The sequence below is a fragment of the Elaeis guineensis genome, chromosome 9, assembly GCF_000442705.2.
Source record: "Elaeis guineensis isolate ETL-2024a chromosome 9, EG11, whole genome shotgun sequence".
Classification (NCBI taxonomy): domain Eukaryota; kingdom Viridiplantae; phylum Streptophyta; class Magnoliopsida; order Arecales; family Arecaceae; genus Elaeis; species Elaeis guineensis.
In genome coordinates, this window is record NC_026001.2 from 88,594,790 (window position 1) to 88,611,440 (window position 16,651).

Consider the following 16,651-nt stretch of genomic DNA (forward strand, 5'->3'; position numbering starts at 1 on the left):
TAGATTTATGCCCAACTACAAGTATTGGTATCTGCATGGAGAGATGTGGGAGACAAGTGTAAGGATTAGAAGTCAGCAGAACAGAAACATAAATAGAATGATAGACATGGTTATAGATACAACTGGTCCTAAATTTGATTGAAATATAGAAGATGATCCAAAAGCTGACAGCAGCGATTTCTATTGTATGCTGAAAGATACTGATGAACCACTGTAGTCATGATGTGAATTACATACTGTATTATCAGCTGTATCCAAGTTGTTGAACTTGAAGGTCTAGTTTAATATGACGGTCAATTGTTATGATAGAATGGTAATAATAATAAAGAATATGCTACCGAAGAATGAGAAGCTTGTTGGGAGCTTCTACGCTTCAAAAAAAATGATGAAAGAGTTAGGCATGGGATACGAGAAGATAGATGTATGCCGTAATGATTGCATGCTTTTCTATAAGAAGGACCAACTGAAGAGCTCATGTGACGTATGCAGTGAAAGCCAATTTAAATCGAGGCAAGAGGGTAGAAATTAGAAGGACATACTATATAAGATTCTTTGATACCTTTCTCTCACTTCTATGCTTCAGAGACTCTACTTGTCCAAGAGTACTATCGAGCAGATAAGATGGCACAAAGAAAGGATTCACAAGTACTCCGATATGATGAATCATCTGTCAGATAGCAAGACATGAAAGAAATTTGATACTTGCCATCCTTTATTTGCTCAAGAATCATATAATACTCGACTGGATCTGTCTACGGATAGGTTTACATTGTTCAGTCATACAGTGGGCCTTTATTCATGTTGGCCAGTTTTTATTACTCTATACCATCTGTCGCTTGGGATATAAATGAAAGAACATAACATCTTTCTAACATTAGTCATTCTTGGACCATGATATCCTAGTAGAAGTATTAATGTATATCTAAGGCTTCTTGTTGATGAGCTAAAATTTTATGGTCCGATGGCATACGTACATTTGATGTATCGAAGAAGCAGAATTTTGTAATGAAAACTGCATTGATGTGACTATTAGCAATTTTTCTACTTATGGGATGCTGTTGGGATAGAGCACTCATAGAAAGCTAGCATGTCCTTATTGTATGAGAATACAAAATCATTTCAACTTGAGCATGGTCGTAAGCCCTACTAGTTTGATTGTCATCGTCAATTTCTTTTCAAGCATCATCTTTTTTGAAAGCAGCAGGACAATTTTAGGAGGAATAAGATAGAGAAGAACTGTGTACCCCCACACCTCAGTGATATGGAAGTATTTTAGAGGGTATCCCAAATGGATGAAGTCCAGTTAGGCATACTATTTGACAAGTAGAAACTTTGAAGGTTTGGTAGAACTTATAACTAGGTGAAGCGCAGTATCTTCTGAAAATTACCGTATTGATCCATCAATTTGATCAGTCATAACATTGATGTCATACACATTGAGAAGAATATAATCGATAATATTTTTTACACTGTTATAGATGTCAAGGGTAAGACGAAGGACAACCCAAAAGCATCCTCTATTAAAGCTGGTTGAGGTGTCATCTGAGAAATTTTTGAAATTAAAAGCATCTTATACCTTAATGAGGGAGCAGTTGAAGGATGCATATGAATGGTGTAAAAATCTTAAATTTTTAAATGGTTATGCAAATAATCTAGCTCGGTGCATCAATGTCAAAGATTACAGGTTCTATTGGCTAAAGAGCCATGACTGCCATGTCTTCATGCAATGATTACTTCTATTAGCTTGGCATGATCTCCTTTCTAACTCTATATGGAGTTATTTGATCGAGCTTAGTTTTTTTATCAGAGATATTTGTATTACCAAACTATCCATTGACCATATCTCCAATCTTGAGACTAGTAGTGTAGAGACTATATGTAAGTTGGAGAAGATATTTTCTCCTAATTTCTTTGACTCCATGGAGCATCTCATGATTCATCTAGCATATGAAGCTAGGATGAAGGAACCAGTGCAGTACAGGTAGATGTATCCATTTGAAAGATACATGCACAATCTTAAGAAGAAAGTAAAAAATAAGGTCAGAGGCGAAGGTTCTATTGTGGAGGCTTATATAATTGAAAAAATTTTAATTTCAGCTGACACTATTTTAATCCTAGTATGCAGACAAAGCTGACTCAAGTGGATCGAAATAATGATGGTAGTGAGGGATTAGAGGCGGATATCTCAATATTTTTCTATCCCACTCGTGAATTTGGGCATGAGGTTCACCGGATATTAACTGATACAGAAATTCGATGGGTAGAGACATATATTTTTCTAAACTGTATGGAAGTCGATCCATATGTTGAGTAAGTATCCATCACAATCTCAACTCTTTAATCACTTATCATCCTATACTTATTTTATGCATGTATAGGCAATACGATGAGATGCTGAGACAAGACAACCCGATGATAAGTGAGAAAAAAATTTTTACTCAGCGCTCACAGAACTTTGCAAATTGATTCTATCAACTGGTAAGTAACCATTGTTATTTTATTTATTTTAATTTCTCTCAATTTATTCTTTTTATAATATACAGGTCACGCAAGGGGGTGAATCCATACCTAAAAAGCTAAGACCATTAGCTTACAGGCCAACAAAGTACGTAACACGTTATAATAGCTATAATGTAAATGGTTTCAAATTCACATGCAGTAATATAGATATCATAAGAGTACAATAAACAATAATGTGTGTATAAAGGACAGCTGGTGGGCAGAGGTGAAGAGTGACTTCTATGAAATCCTCGAAGAAGTGATCAAGTTGACATATCTTGGAGGTAATAGTGTCATTCTATTTAAATACCAATGATTTGATATCAATAGTTATATGAAGATTGATCCACGCATAGACTTATTGAAATCAAGCATGGATCAAAAGCATATGTCAAAGACCCCTTTGTGCTAGCTCAACAAGCTACTCCTTTTCTATCAAGGGAGATAGGAAGGAAAGTTTGATGGACTGTATGTAAGATTAAATCTCAAGCTGTTCATTACAAGCTTGAAGAAGAAGAAAAAGAAGAGCCCCATTTACCAAAATTTTTTTAGGAGGATGAAACATTAGGAGTTCATCAGTATTTAATAGATGCAGAGTTGAATGCTCTAGAAATTCTTCTATATGATGGCCAATATGAGGAGGTAGATCATACTGAGTTTGTTTTTAAGTAGCATCCTATCCAAGAAGGTGAAGAAGAGGAAGGAGAGGAAGAAGTTGAAGAAAAGGAGGAAGAGGAAGAATCAGAAGAAGAATCCGAAGGATACCAAACATCTAAAGAGGAAGATGAGTAGTCAACCCTAGAAAGAAAGGAGTCGACCCCACCTCTCTTTGCGAAGGAAGTAGTCAACCTTAGGAACACCACCTCCGACTGCTCTCATTCTCCCGACTTTCTGATTGAAGGAAGTCCGACTTCCAGGATATGCATGCAGAAATCAGATTGTAGCGAAAAAAAAACTGATCTAGATTTAAAATCCTTTTTAAATCAAGCATGCATACAAAATATATATCTAATCTACACTTAGCCAGGAGCATTCACATGCTAAAATTAAGATTTTAAAATTTAAAAATCAAATTAGAGATTTCACCTTACGTGGGTAGCTTTTCACTGCAAACCGATTGCCGTAGTAATCTGGTAAGATTCCTGCAGAGCCGCACATGCATCCAATCTCTACGGATATCCACTCGGGATCGATCTAGGTTGCTCTTCTTTTGTTGATCCTTCTTTTTCAAGATGGACCAGCAAGCTTTTATCTCAATTTGGATCTTTTCTTGGTCTTTTTTCTTCACGTAGAAACTCAAGATTCAACCCTTGAAGCCCGAAGAGCAGCACCCAACTCCTTGGGCATGGAAGAAGGTTGGATGCCCAACCCTTGGGTGTAGAAACTCTACGAAGGGAGGGAGGATGTGGAAGAGGAGAGAGAGGGGGCTTAGAAGAGGCTAGGGGTGTGGAACTTGAGATGCCTTGGCCCCTTGGTAAGGGGGTCTTTAAATAGGTATGAACCCTAGGACTTTGATCCTATCAAAGTCTAGTTGCATTGGGACTTTTCTTTTGACCATATCCTTGCCTCTATTGGACTCTAAACTAAAACTAATTTGGACTTGAGTCCCTTTGACCCAATCAAAGTAGAGCATGGCCCCTCTCATCCTTATCCATATGGGTGGCGCCAACTTGACTGCAACTTGGATCAAATCCAAGTCCTACAAGGAGATCCAATTTTAATTGATTGCTTTTAATTAGATCCTTATCCAATAAGGATTCCAAATCCAATTTGGAGTTTGGGTTTCCAACTTTTGGTGCCTACTAGCTTGCTTTGACTTGATCAAGTTCTTATCCAATAGGGAACACAAATCCAAGTCATATGACTAAATGGTTTACCATGTGTTAACATAGTATTCCTAAACCCAACAGGATTTTACCAAATCTCAACTCAATTGGCACTTTACAAGCCCAATTGATCAATCTTGACCAAATTCTTTGTTTGTGTGGTCCTATAGATTTAATTCTGTCTGATAATGAGATATATTATGATCTCCATCATCAATATCATTGAAACTCTTTTTTAATGGACTGAAACTCTTTCTAACTTAACCAATTAAGAATTATTGATTATCAAAATAATTTTTATTGATCTCATAATCCATCAGTGATACCTAACAGTATGTAGTGATAATCCAGTAGAATTGAAAATGAACCTCTAGGTGCACTTATCATGTAGTTCAGTTCTTCTGTCGTGAGTTCTGACAAGATGTAGGTCAAGGATAACTCATCAAATCCATTCGTCCATCATATGCTGGATTCAATTGACTCAAGTCCATGTAAATCTTATAAATTTTTTTTCCATCATTCACCTACCATGATCATGGATTTTAGGACTCAGTCTCATAAATTGCATAGGACCTTCCTGCCTATCAGGATCGACAGATTTCATCTTGATGTATATTCTATTTCTATAATGGATCTATTATAGCAACATACACCATAAGATTTCGAATGACTAGATAATCGAGTAATTATGCAGTCAAGCTATAGCAACCCTACTATGAATAGTCGAGGTACCACAAGTCGGAGAACTATCTATACTACTACAACATCGAATAAATCATTGATGAGTTGGTAGCTATTTAAGTAACTTCTCATATTGATCACACTCAGTATCCTTGATCTCTATCAAGCATTTGCACTCTCACTCCAGTGTCTCCATATTGTAGACTCAAGACTCGTGCATCAATCTATCTAGATCATTCACCATCCCTATGATGATTCATTGATCAGAAGCATTTAGAAATTGACCCCAAATGATACATGCCTCAAATTCTCAACTCTTGAGAATACATGTCATTATCAGGTCAACTTCTCGAATGATTCATAGACACAAAAATATACATAATATGAATGAAAAAATAATCTAATTTTATTAATTTAAAAAATTAATTATAAAATTATATCCCAGAAAGTATATATGTGTCAGCCAATCTGACTTCTACGGTAACATCTAACAATCTTCCACTTGACTTAAAGCTAATTAGCTACAAACTTAAGCTCCATCTTCTTAAAATGAGCTTCAGTCTTCTGTTGGCTTAGCGAGTTGATTAGCAGGTCAGCTATATTGTCTGTGGAGTCGACTCTCTGCATCTCAATGAACTTCTTCTCAAGGTATTTATGAATCAAATGGAATCATTGCTTGATGTGCCTGAACTTCTGGTAAGATCTTGATTCCTTAATGAATGCTATGGCACCATTATTATCACAGAAGAGTGAAATGACATATGATGGCATCACACCCAGCTCCACAACAAACTTTTTGAACCAGAATCCTTCTTTAGTAGCCTCTGATGCGGCAATATACTTGCCTCCATGATAGAATCTATAATAATCGGTTGCTTGAAACTCTTTCAGCTAACCACAACATCATTACACAGAAACATAAAATTTGATGTAGACTTTCTATCATCAATATTAGATATGAAGTCTGAATCAGTGTATCCCTGTACCCGCAAGTCTCCTCCTCCAAAGATCAAGAATAGATCCTTAGTTCTCAAGTATTTAAGGATATTCTTCACAGCAATTCAGTGTTCTCCTCTGGATTTGATTGATATCTGCTCGTGATACTCACAGTAAGAAAATATCAAGTCGAGTATATAGTATAGCATATATGAGGCTCCCTATAATAGAAGTATAAGAGATTTTGCTTATACACTAAATCTCATGCCTGAAGGGCAATAGAACCTCTTGGAGTTTTCATGCCAAACTGCTTCAGCACTTTCTCTATGTACAGCTACTGTGAAAGATCAAGCATCCTTTTAGATCTATCTTTATAAATCTTTATTCTCAGAATATAGGACACTTCTCCATGGTATTTCATAAAAAATTTTTTAAATAATCATAACTTAATAGAAGTCATCATAGGAATATCATTCTCAATTAGGAGGATGTCATCCACGTACAATACGACGAATGTAACAGCCCTCCACCACCTTCTTGAAAATACATAGCTCCTCCTCATTCTTGATGAAACCAAATAATTTGATCGTATCATTAAAATGATTATTCCAACTCTGAATGCTTGCTTTAGTCTATAAATGGATCTTTGTAGATTGTAGACCTTGTGATCTCCATCACTGAACGTGAAACCCAAAGACTGCTCCGTATAGATATCTTCCTCAAGATATCTATTTAGGAAAGTAGTTTGCACATCTATCTACCAAATCTCATAGTCATGAGCCACTGCAATAGTAAGTAATATTTGAATGGACTTTAGCATGCCAACTGGCAAGAAGGTCCTCTGATAGTCAAAGCCTTCATGCTAACTATAACCTTTAGCCACAAACCTAGCTTTAAAAGTCTCCACCTTTTCATCTGAATCGATCTTTCTCTTAAAGATCCATTTGCATCCAATAGGAACTATTCTTCTGATGGATCTACTAAGGTACAGACTTGGTTGGTGTGCATCGAGTCAATCTCTGATCTCATCGCTTCAACCATTTCTCGAAGTCGATGTCTGACATCACCTCGTCATAAATTTTAGAATCATCAACATGATCCATATCATCTATGAGAAATATTTTCTCTGCATCCTCTGTCTATATATCGATGTACTTTCAGAAGGATGTAAGATCCTAGTGGATCTACGAGGTGGAATGGGTTCCTTAGGTTCTATGACTCGCTACTCTTCAGAGACACTCTCTTCGAGCTAAATTTTTCTCTCACTACCTCCATTTTGGATAAATCTTTTTTTCAAGAATATGGTATACCAGCTTACAATCACATTATGATCCTCTGAAAGGTAAAAATAGCATCCCAAAGACTCTTTTGGGTACCTTATGAAATGAGCTTTATAGATCTACTCTCTAACTTGTTCATCTGTTGTCATTTGACATGGACCAGACATTCTCAAATTTTGAAGTGACCAAAATTTAGCTTCTTACCATATCATATCTCATATGGTGTGGTAGAAATAGATTTAGAAGGAATCCAATTAATTAAGTAATTAGCTGTTAACAAGGCATGTCTCCAAAGAAATAGAGAGAGATTAGTGAAGCTCATCATGGATCGAACCATATCTAATAAGGTCGATTTCTTCATTTTAAAATTTAGTTGAGCTGAAGCACTCCAGACAGAGTCCACTGAGAGATTATGCAATTTTTTCTGAGATAACCAAAAAAATTTTCACTTAGATATTCTTCTTCTCGATCTGATTGAAGTACCTTAAGTGATTTTTTAGTTTGCTTCTCTACCTTAGAATTAAATTCTTTGAATCTTTCAAAGGTTTCAAATTTGTATCTCATAAGAAATGCATACTCGTCCATAAAAAATTATCAATAAAAATGATAAAATAGAGATAACCTCCTCTGACTGATACATCAAATAGACCGTACACATCTATATGTACCAGAGCAAGTACCTCAATGGTCTTTTCCCTATATCCTATAAAGAGTAGCTTGATCCTTTTTACTTAAAGGTATAACTCACAGACCGGATATGACTCATCTGAGAATGAGTCTAAAAAACCTTCTTTCATCAGTCTGTTAATCCTTTTCTCTTCAATATGACCTAGCCTAAGGTGCCACATGTATTTTAGGTTAATCTCATCTCTAGATCTCTTAGACCCATGGCACTCACTATTTGCTCGAATAGGTTAACTGATTTATCTGTATCGACATGCAAATAATAGATACTATTAATTAAAATGACCATGTCCAACCATTTTATTTCTAAAATAAATGGTACAATGATCCTTATTGAAACTGATTCATAGTCATCTTGTGCTAAGCTTGAAACAAAAATTAAATTTCTACTAGTAGTAGGTACACAATAACAGTCTCTTAATTCTAGACAAAAATTAGATGGTAGTTGAAGAGGATAGATCCCTACGGCTACAGCAGCAACTCTTGCTCCATTATCTACTCATAGAGTTATTTTTTGCAGCCTCAATATTTTATATTCTTTAAGACTCTGCATTGAAGTACACAAGTGTATACTAGAACCAGAATTTATAACCCAACTGGTTGTAGAAGAAATTGTAAGATTAGTCTCAATCACGTGCAGATCCGATATATCTTCTAAAGGTGCATCTCTTGAACTCTTCAAGATTTCTTAACATAATTTCTTGGTCTAAGATACAACCTAATTACTCGAAACTCAAAATACTTTTCAAGTTCCTAAGCCAATCCTTAAAATTGGAATCTAACAATTGATTGTACTCAAAGAAGTGGGCAAGTCACTTAGAGGCAGATAATTTTTCTACAAAGAGATGAAGATTCTAGTTAGACTTTTATAATTAATAATTAATTTATATTAGAGATTTTATTTTAAAAATAAACTACCTCCCACTATTTCTACGAATTCCTATACTCCTCAGATGGAGAAACGAGAACCTCTTCACGAGTTAGGGTTCCTAATAGGTATTGCGGTCCCACCAATTGACATGCTATCTCATCTGATAGTTATTGACAAATATATCCACCAATAGGTGAACAACTCTTGTCTAATGCTTCTCAAGCAAAGTACAGTAGACCTGATCTCTAAGTCCTGAAACCTCATCTTACAATTATTGATCACATTCTCTAGTTAAATCAGACCCACCATTGAGCGCGAGTGAAACCATCATTGGGACCCTCACTGACAGTTATTGGATCCAATCCCATCTCCACTCTGTAGCATCTCATACTAATAGATTGGTTGCTTTTTCTCTAATGCAACTGAACCACTATGTCGAACCAAGAGCAGTCAATATCGGAGAGGACACGACACTCTACAACGATGGAAGACCCTATAACTTAATATTAACGAGAAGAGTTTTAATTTAGGTCTCTTTAATCCTAATTAGTCATAATTGTTATGATTAATCCTAAGCGTGTAGGCTAGCTCGAATCACCAAGCAACCACATCAAGACTAATCAACCAAATTGATAAAAAAAGTTTAAGATTAGTGGGGTTCCCCCGTTGCTTTCCTTAGACATCAAAAAATTGGTTAGATCAATGAACAGAACTAATTAAATAACCCCCTCTCTTTAGGTCAAGCAAAACCACTTTCTTTAGATATCAATAAGTCAATCAATTTCGAATAGATTAGCTTGTGTAACTTAGGCTCGAGCCACTGAACCAAATCAGATCTTTGAGTTAATCAATCCAACATGTAGCTATTAATCGATGTAATCAATCTACAACTATTGGATTAATCTTGAGCACTCTTGACCTAATCTAATCAACTCTTGGTTGGGTTGGGTCAACCATTCATCTCGATTTAGCCCTACTATGTACTAATCAATTATCCAAAAGTAATCAATTATTAGACCTAATTGAACTTTCCAAGCCCAAACCCTCATGTTTTATGTTTAAGATTAAAATCTTAAATTCTTGATTTTAGATTTTAATCTTAATTTCTGATCCTTAATACTTAATTTTAGATCTTTAATTCATAATTTCAGATCTTTAATTAAGTATGTTATGAACATGAGGTAGTTTAAATGTCGAAACTACTTTCAGATCTAAACTAACAATCTATGTATCTCATACATAAGTATGAAATCAGATCTAAATATGATCAAATATATCACATATATTCATCAAAGATTAAATCTAAACATGAAAATACCTTTTCAATTAGGGTTAGATCTAATACATCATATGTATTTAAATTAGATCTAATCTAATTACTAAATCTGATTTTTAGATCTAAAGATCTGATTTTCAGATCTTAATAACATGCATGTGAAACTAATCCATGTCTCTGATACCACTTGAAGAAAGTCTGACTGTATGCAGAAATTAAATTGCAGTGGAAATAAAACTGATCTAAATTTAAAACTCTTTTTAATTCAAGCATGCATATAAAATATATAATCTAATTTATACTTAGCTAAGAGCATTCACATGCTGAAATTAAGATTCTAAAATTTAAAAATCAGATTAGAGATTTCACCTTGTGCGGGTAACTTTTCACCGTAATCTGATTGTTGTGGTAATCCAGTGAGGTTCTTGCAGAGCCGCACATGCGTCTGATCTCTATGGGTATCCACTCAGGATTGATCTAGGATGCTCCTTTTATATTAATCCTCCTCCAAGATGGACCAACAACCTTTTATATCAATTTGGATCTCTTCTTGATCTTCTTCCTTCACGTAGAAACTCAGGATTCAACCCTTGAAGCCTGAAGAGCAGCATCCAACTCCTTGGGCATAGAAAAAGGTTGGACGCCCAACCCTTGGGGTGGAAACTCTAGGGAGGGAAGGAGGATGTGGAAGAGGAGAGAGAAGGAGCTTACAAGAGCCAGGGGCATGGAACTTAAGATGCCTTTGCCCCTTGGTAAGGGGGTCTTTAAATAGGCATGAACCCTAGGGCTTTGATCTTGTCAAAGTCCAGTTGCATTGAGACTTCTCTTTTTTCTCTTTTGACCATATCCTTGCCTCTATTAGACTTAAACTAAATCTAATTTAAACTTGAATCCCTTTGACCCAATCAAAGTGGGGTGTGGCCCCTCTCATCCTTATCTACCTGGGTGGCACCAACTTGGCCACAACTTGGATCAAATCCAAATCTTACATGGAGATCCAATTTTAATTGGTTGCTTTTAATTAGATCCTTATCCAATAAGAATTCCAAATCTAATTTGGGGTTTGAGTTTCCAACTCTTGGTGCCCACTAGCTTGCTTTGACTTGATCAAGTCTTTATCCAATAAGGAACACAAATTCAAGTCATATGAGGAATTGGATTTAACTATATGCTAGCATAATATTCCTAAACTCAATAGGATTTCATCAAATCCTAACCCAATTAAGACTTTACAAGCTCAATTGATTAATCATAGACCAAATCTCTTATTTGTATGTCTCCATATATTCAATTCTATTTGGTAGTGAGATATATTATAATCTCCATCATCAATATCATCGAAACTCCTTTCAATGGATTGAAACTCTTTCTAACTCAACCAATTGAAATTATTGATTACCAAATAATTATTATTGATTCCATAATCCACTAGTGACACCTAGCAGTATGTAGCGGTAATCCAATAGAACTGAAAATAAACCTCCAGGTGCAGTTATCGTGTAGTTTGATTTTTCTGTCGTGAGTCCTGACAAGACACAGGTCAAGAATAACTCGTCAAACCTATTCCTCCATCATATGTCAGATTTAATCGATCGAGTCCATGTAAAACCTTATAAAATTTTTTTTCATCATTCACCTATCATGGTCATGAATTTACCATGAATTTATAGATTCAGTCTCATGAACTATATAGAACCTCTTCCTATCTACCAGGGTCGATAGATTTCATCTTGGTGCACATTCTATTCGTACAATGAACCTACTATAGCCAACATATATCTTACAATTTTGAATGGCTAAGTAATCAAGTGATTGTGCAGTCAAACCACAGCAACTCCATTGTGAAAAGTTGAGACACCGTAGGTCAGAGAACTATCTACACAACTACAACATCGAGTAAGTCATTGACAAGTGGATAGCGATCCAAATGACTTCTCATACTGGTTACGCTCAGTACCCTTGATCTCTATCAAGCACTTGCATTCTCACTCCAGTATCTCCATATTCTAGACTTGAGACTCATCTATCCAAGAAGGAAAGCAATCCGTGCATCAATCTATCTGGATCATTCACCATCTCTATGATGATCCATCGATCAAAAGCATTTAGAAATTGACCCAAATGATACATGCCTCAAATTCTCAATCTTGAGAATACATATCATTGTCTGATCAACTCCTTGAATGATTCATAGACACAAAACTACACATAATATAAATGAAAAAATATCCTAAATTTATTTATTTTAAAATTTTAATTATAAAATATGCCTCAGAATATATACATGTGTCAGCTAATCTGACTTCTAGGGCATACATCTAACACTGGTATTATTTTATTTCTTGCATTACCTTGAATCATTTTAAATACTTGTCTTGTATAATTTTAAATCTTGCATTACCATATTATAATTTATATAATTAAAATATGAATCTATTTATCTTTATTTTCAAAGATTATAGATCATGTCTTCTAGAGGTTGGAGCCATTACAGCTGAGGAGAGAGCTCTAAAGGAGAGAACTCTCATACAGCCAGCTCGCATAGTTCTATGCCACACATACTACGTGGCAAACTCTAATAGTTTAAATATTCTCTTTAAGATTATTTTATTCTTTATTATCTAATATAACATTCTTTATAATATCTTGATACTCTCAGATTCGGATGATGTGAGGTCATCAGTGACCCCACAGTCATACAGAGCAGCGTCCAACTCTTAGAGTCAGCGGTATGGTAGAGGATCCATCCAGATCATGGTACCTCTGACTCGATCGGAGCATAGAGAGCTTGTCCATATTTAGAATCGCTCGTAAGTACTATATCTTTACTGAATATTTTTAAATTTAGCCATTTTAGAGTCTAACATTTATTATTCAAAATTAATTTTATAGCATATTTAGAGAGCCTGGGGTGTCTCGTGTGGTTATTGGGACCATCTAATAATTGATACTAGGATCGATGAATGAGTTCTCCAGTTGACCGTCGGGGCTCGTGATGCAATCTAGGAGATATGTCTGGTAAGTCAAAGGTGTTTAATTTTTAAATTTATAGTAGGTTTGTATTCTATTTATTAATACATACTTATTTCTACTTGCAGGAGTACTATCGATTCGAGACTCCTCAGAATGAGGAGGCTGGCTGTCAAACCTTTGAGGGGTGGCCACACGTAAGCTCCGAGATATGCTGTACAGGCTTAGGTAGTCCAACATAGAGTATTTCAGTTTTGAGTCATCATTGGACTGAAAGTCTTACACAGATCACTGGATGCAGATGGACATATGGGAGGTCCTCTGTGATCGATGGAGCATTGAGGAGTACTCCGATGGATGGCAGAGGGCACGACAGAATTGAATCGCCCAGCAAAATTCGATCAAGCATACCGACGGCTTCATTGGCATATATATTGTGGCCAATAGATTGATAAAAATTCTACACTTAAATTAATTTTATATTAAATTGATCAAATATATATTTTAATTAATTTAATTTTATTATTTATTTATTGTAAATATGGCAGCTAGATCGTGCACCAGGGTAGCTACAGATATAAGAGGCCACACACCAATCTAGGAGGATTGGTGATTACTTAGATCCTAGATCGCGACAAATCACAGCAATAATTTAAAATATTATTTATTAAGTTTTTATATATATTGACATATATGGACTAATGAATTTCTAAACTATATAGACGAATTATGTGGAGTATCTCGTATCGCGGCATGGTGAGGACCCATCCTTTGAGTCCTTTTTTGATCTTGAGGGATAGCTGAGGGCCACTAGAGGGGTGAGTAGGAGCCGAGTTATAGGATTTGGCTATAGATTCAACCCTCCAGTAGCTCGATACTCTTCGACGTCCTCCTTTCAGGCCTCAATGATCTAGATATGGGGTGATGTACATGTGGAGGAGGTCGTGCAGAGACTTTGGAGCCAACGATCTCAGAGCTTCCATATGCTGTCCGTGATATGGTCGTTGAGATTCATCGAGACTACATCTGTATGATCAGTTGGGCTCATTACCATGCCATCATAGCAGGTAAGTCTATTAATAATTTTTTTTTACTTATTTTAAATTTTTATATTTAGAAGCTTCGCATGTTTAGGCTTAAGTCAGAAAATGAGATTTAGAGATAAAAATTCGATCTAACCATCCAATCAATAGGCTAGGAGTGTCTATAGCTCTGTATCATCGAATGAAATGTGTAAAAATAATCTGTTCGAGAATCGAAGTAATATATCAAAATATACACCTCCATATCGATATATACATTTTTGTATCAAAATTTTTTAATAATATTTTTTTTTTTGTTATAGGATGCTGGGACATCTGGCTCTCATTCACCAACTGCTAGAGAGGACGTACAGGAGGAGGAGGAGGAAGACGATGAGGAGGATCTCACATGATTTTTTTTAATATGTATGTAATTTTGATATTTGTAAAACAATATAAATTTTTAAAATTATATAATTTATATTTTTAATATAATATAATTAATTTTATATTTATGATTGTGGTAAATAATTATTATTTTATTTATAATATATTTTAGAAAATATAATTGATTGTTACTGTGATTAAAATATATTTAAAAAAATTTAATTATAAATTTTTTTAAAAAAAATAAAAGATCATTAGCGATGGCATTAGCGACGTGCAAAGCCGTCGCTAATAGTTTTTAATTAAGAAAAAAATTAAAATAAAAAACTGTTAGCGACAATATTTGAGATGGAATTGCCACAGCATTAGCGATGGCTAATAGTTTTTAATTAAAAAAAATTAAAATAAAAAACTATTAGCAACGATATTAGAAACGTGATTGCCATCACTAATAATTTTTAATTAAAAAAATTAAAATAAAAAATATTAGCGATGGCTTAGTTGTCGCTAATACCATCGCTAATTATCTATATTAGCAACGAATTATTGTCGTCGCTAATAATGATAATTAGCGATGAGCTTATTTTCGATAAATTTTTAGCGACGGGATGCTATCGCTAATAGTATCAGCGACAAGATTTTGATTATTAGTGATGGCGAACGATCTTCGTTAATAACCCATGTTTGCAGTGCCAGCTATCAAACACAACCTTAGTTTCTTAGTGCCTTTCCATGTTTTATTGAGCTAGACGTTTAATGTGGTAGATTAGTTGTCATTTAAAGCACAATAGTCTCCTTTTCATATCAAAAAAAAAAATCCTCAGCTGCAGATTCTTGAGTCGACTCATTGAGCACTATCCTATCATCTTATTATTTGTATTTCCCAGGATTATAATTAGCCAATTTTCGTTGCAGCTAGGTCTGTTCACTGATTAACGGCATCAATGCCATTCATCAAATGCTTTTTTTAACCTAATTCAATCGCATGCCAGGTGACCTACTCCCATGAATGCACTACAACCGGGGAATCTTTATCCTTTTTGGGTGAGATTTCTTAATTACTCATCAATAATGACAGAATAATTCCTAACATGAAACCAAAGCATGCGAAAAGTTTCACTGGAAAGATCAGTAGGTGTTTAATATATGCCATTTGCAAACAAATGACTTTTTCCCTTGCAGCCTATTGTATTTCTTTCATTTGTTTGGTGGAGAGACTACGTTATTATGCATATGGATTCATGTCGTATCTTTAACACGAAAGAATGATTGATCTTCTTTCAGAATGTGGATTGTCTTCCTGCATTACTTTGCTAATTGGACCAATTCTATTGTTTCCTCATGTATCACTGTGGGTGCGTGGGAGGGAGGTGTGGGAGGCTGGGAGTTATTCCATATCTAAAGCATTACCTTTTCTCTGTTACTTTGGTTGTTTGATAGATCCAGGCTGTTGAATTTGCAGTGAAAGGTGCCAGTGTAGTTTCCTGTGGTTCTAACTTATTAAGGGTAATTTATATGTTTTTATTTGCACTGTAGTTTCCATAAACAGAAATTTGATGTGCCTCTTGAGATAAGGTAGAGAAAAAATTTGCAGAAAGACTTGTACATAGTTTTGTTTGCCAGAAAAGGATGAAAATTGTCTACGTATCATATTTCCTGGTCCTTCCATATGTTCTCATGTTTCTGATATTGTCCTTTCTTCTACATCTACAAGCAGGCAAATTGAGGATTGGTCAACCAGAAATCATGCTGAAGAATTGTATATGATGAGACATCAAATAGAAGAACTGACCAAGTACCTGAAGTCGGCTGTAGATGAACTCCCACCATCTTGTTCCTCTTTGCGAGGAATGTATTTATCAATGTTGGAGAGGTAGCAAATATTCGAGTTTGACAGAATTGTAAACTTCAAAACCATTCACTTGCTGCCATCTGATGATATAAATAGTTTACAAAATGCTACTTGGCAATTGAAATCTTCCATTCTTGCATTTGGCTTTTCAAGTCCTCAAAATCCCTTTGCAGAGAATAATCCAGTCTCTCTATTCACAAGTTGATGCTGAATTAACACCAACTCTGTTGATATGGGGGAACATAATTGGGTCCTTGTTTATCTTCCTCTAGAAGATGAGCAATCCTCGTGGGATGTCAACTTATTGACAGGGTTGAGTCTTTGGGTCTTCTGATGACATCTAAAGTACCACTGCAAGCTTCTTGGT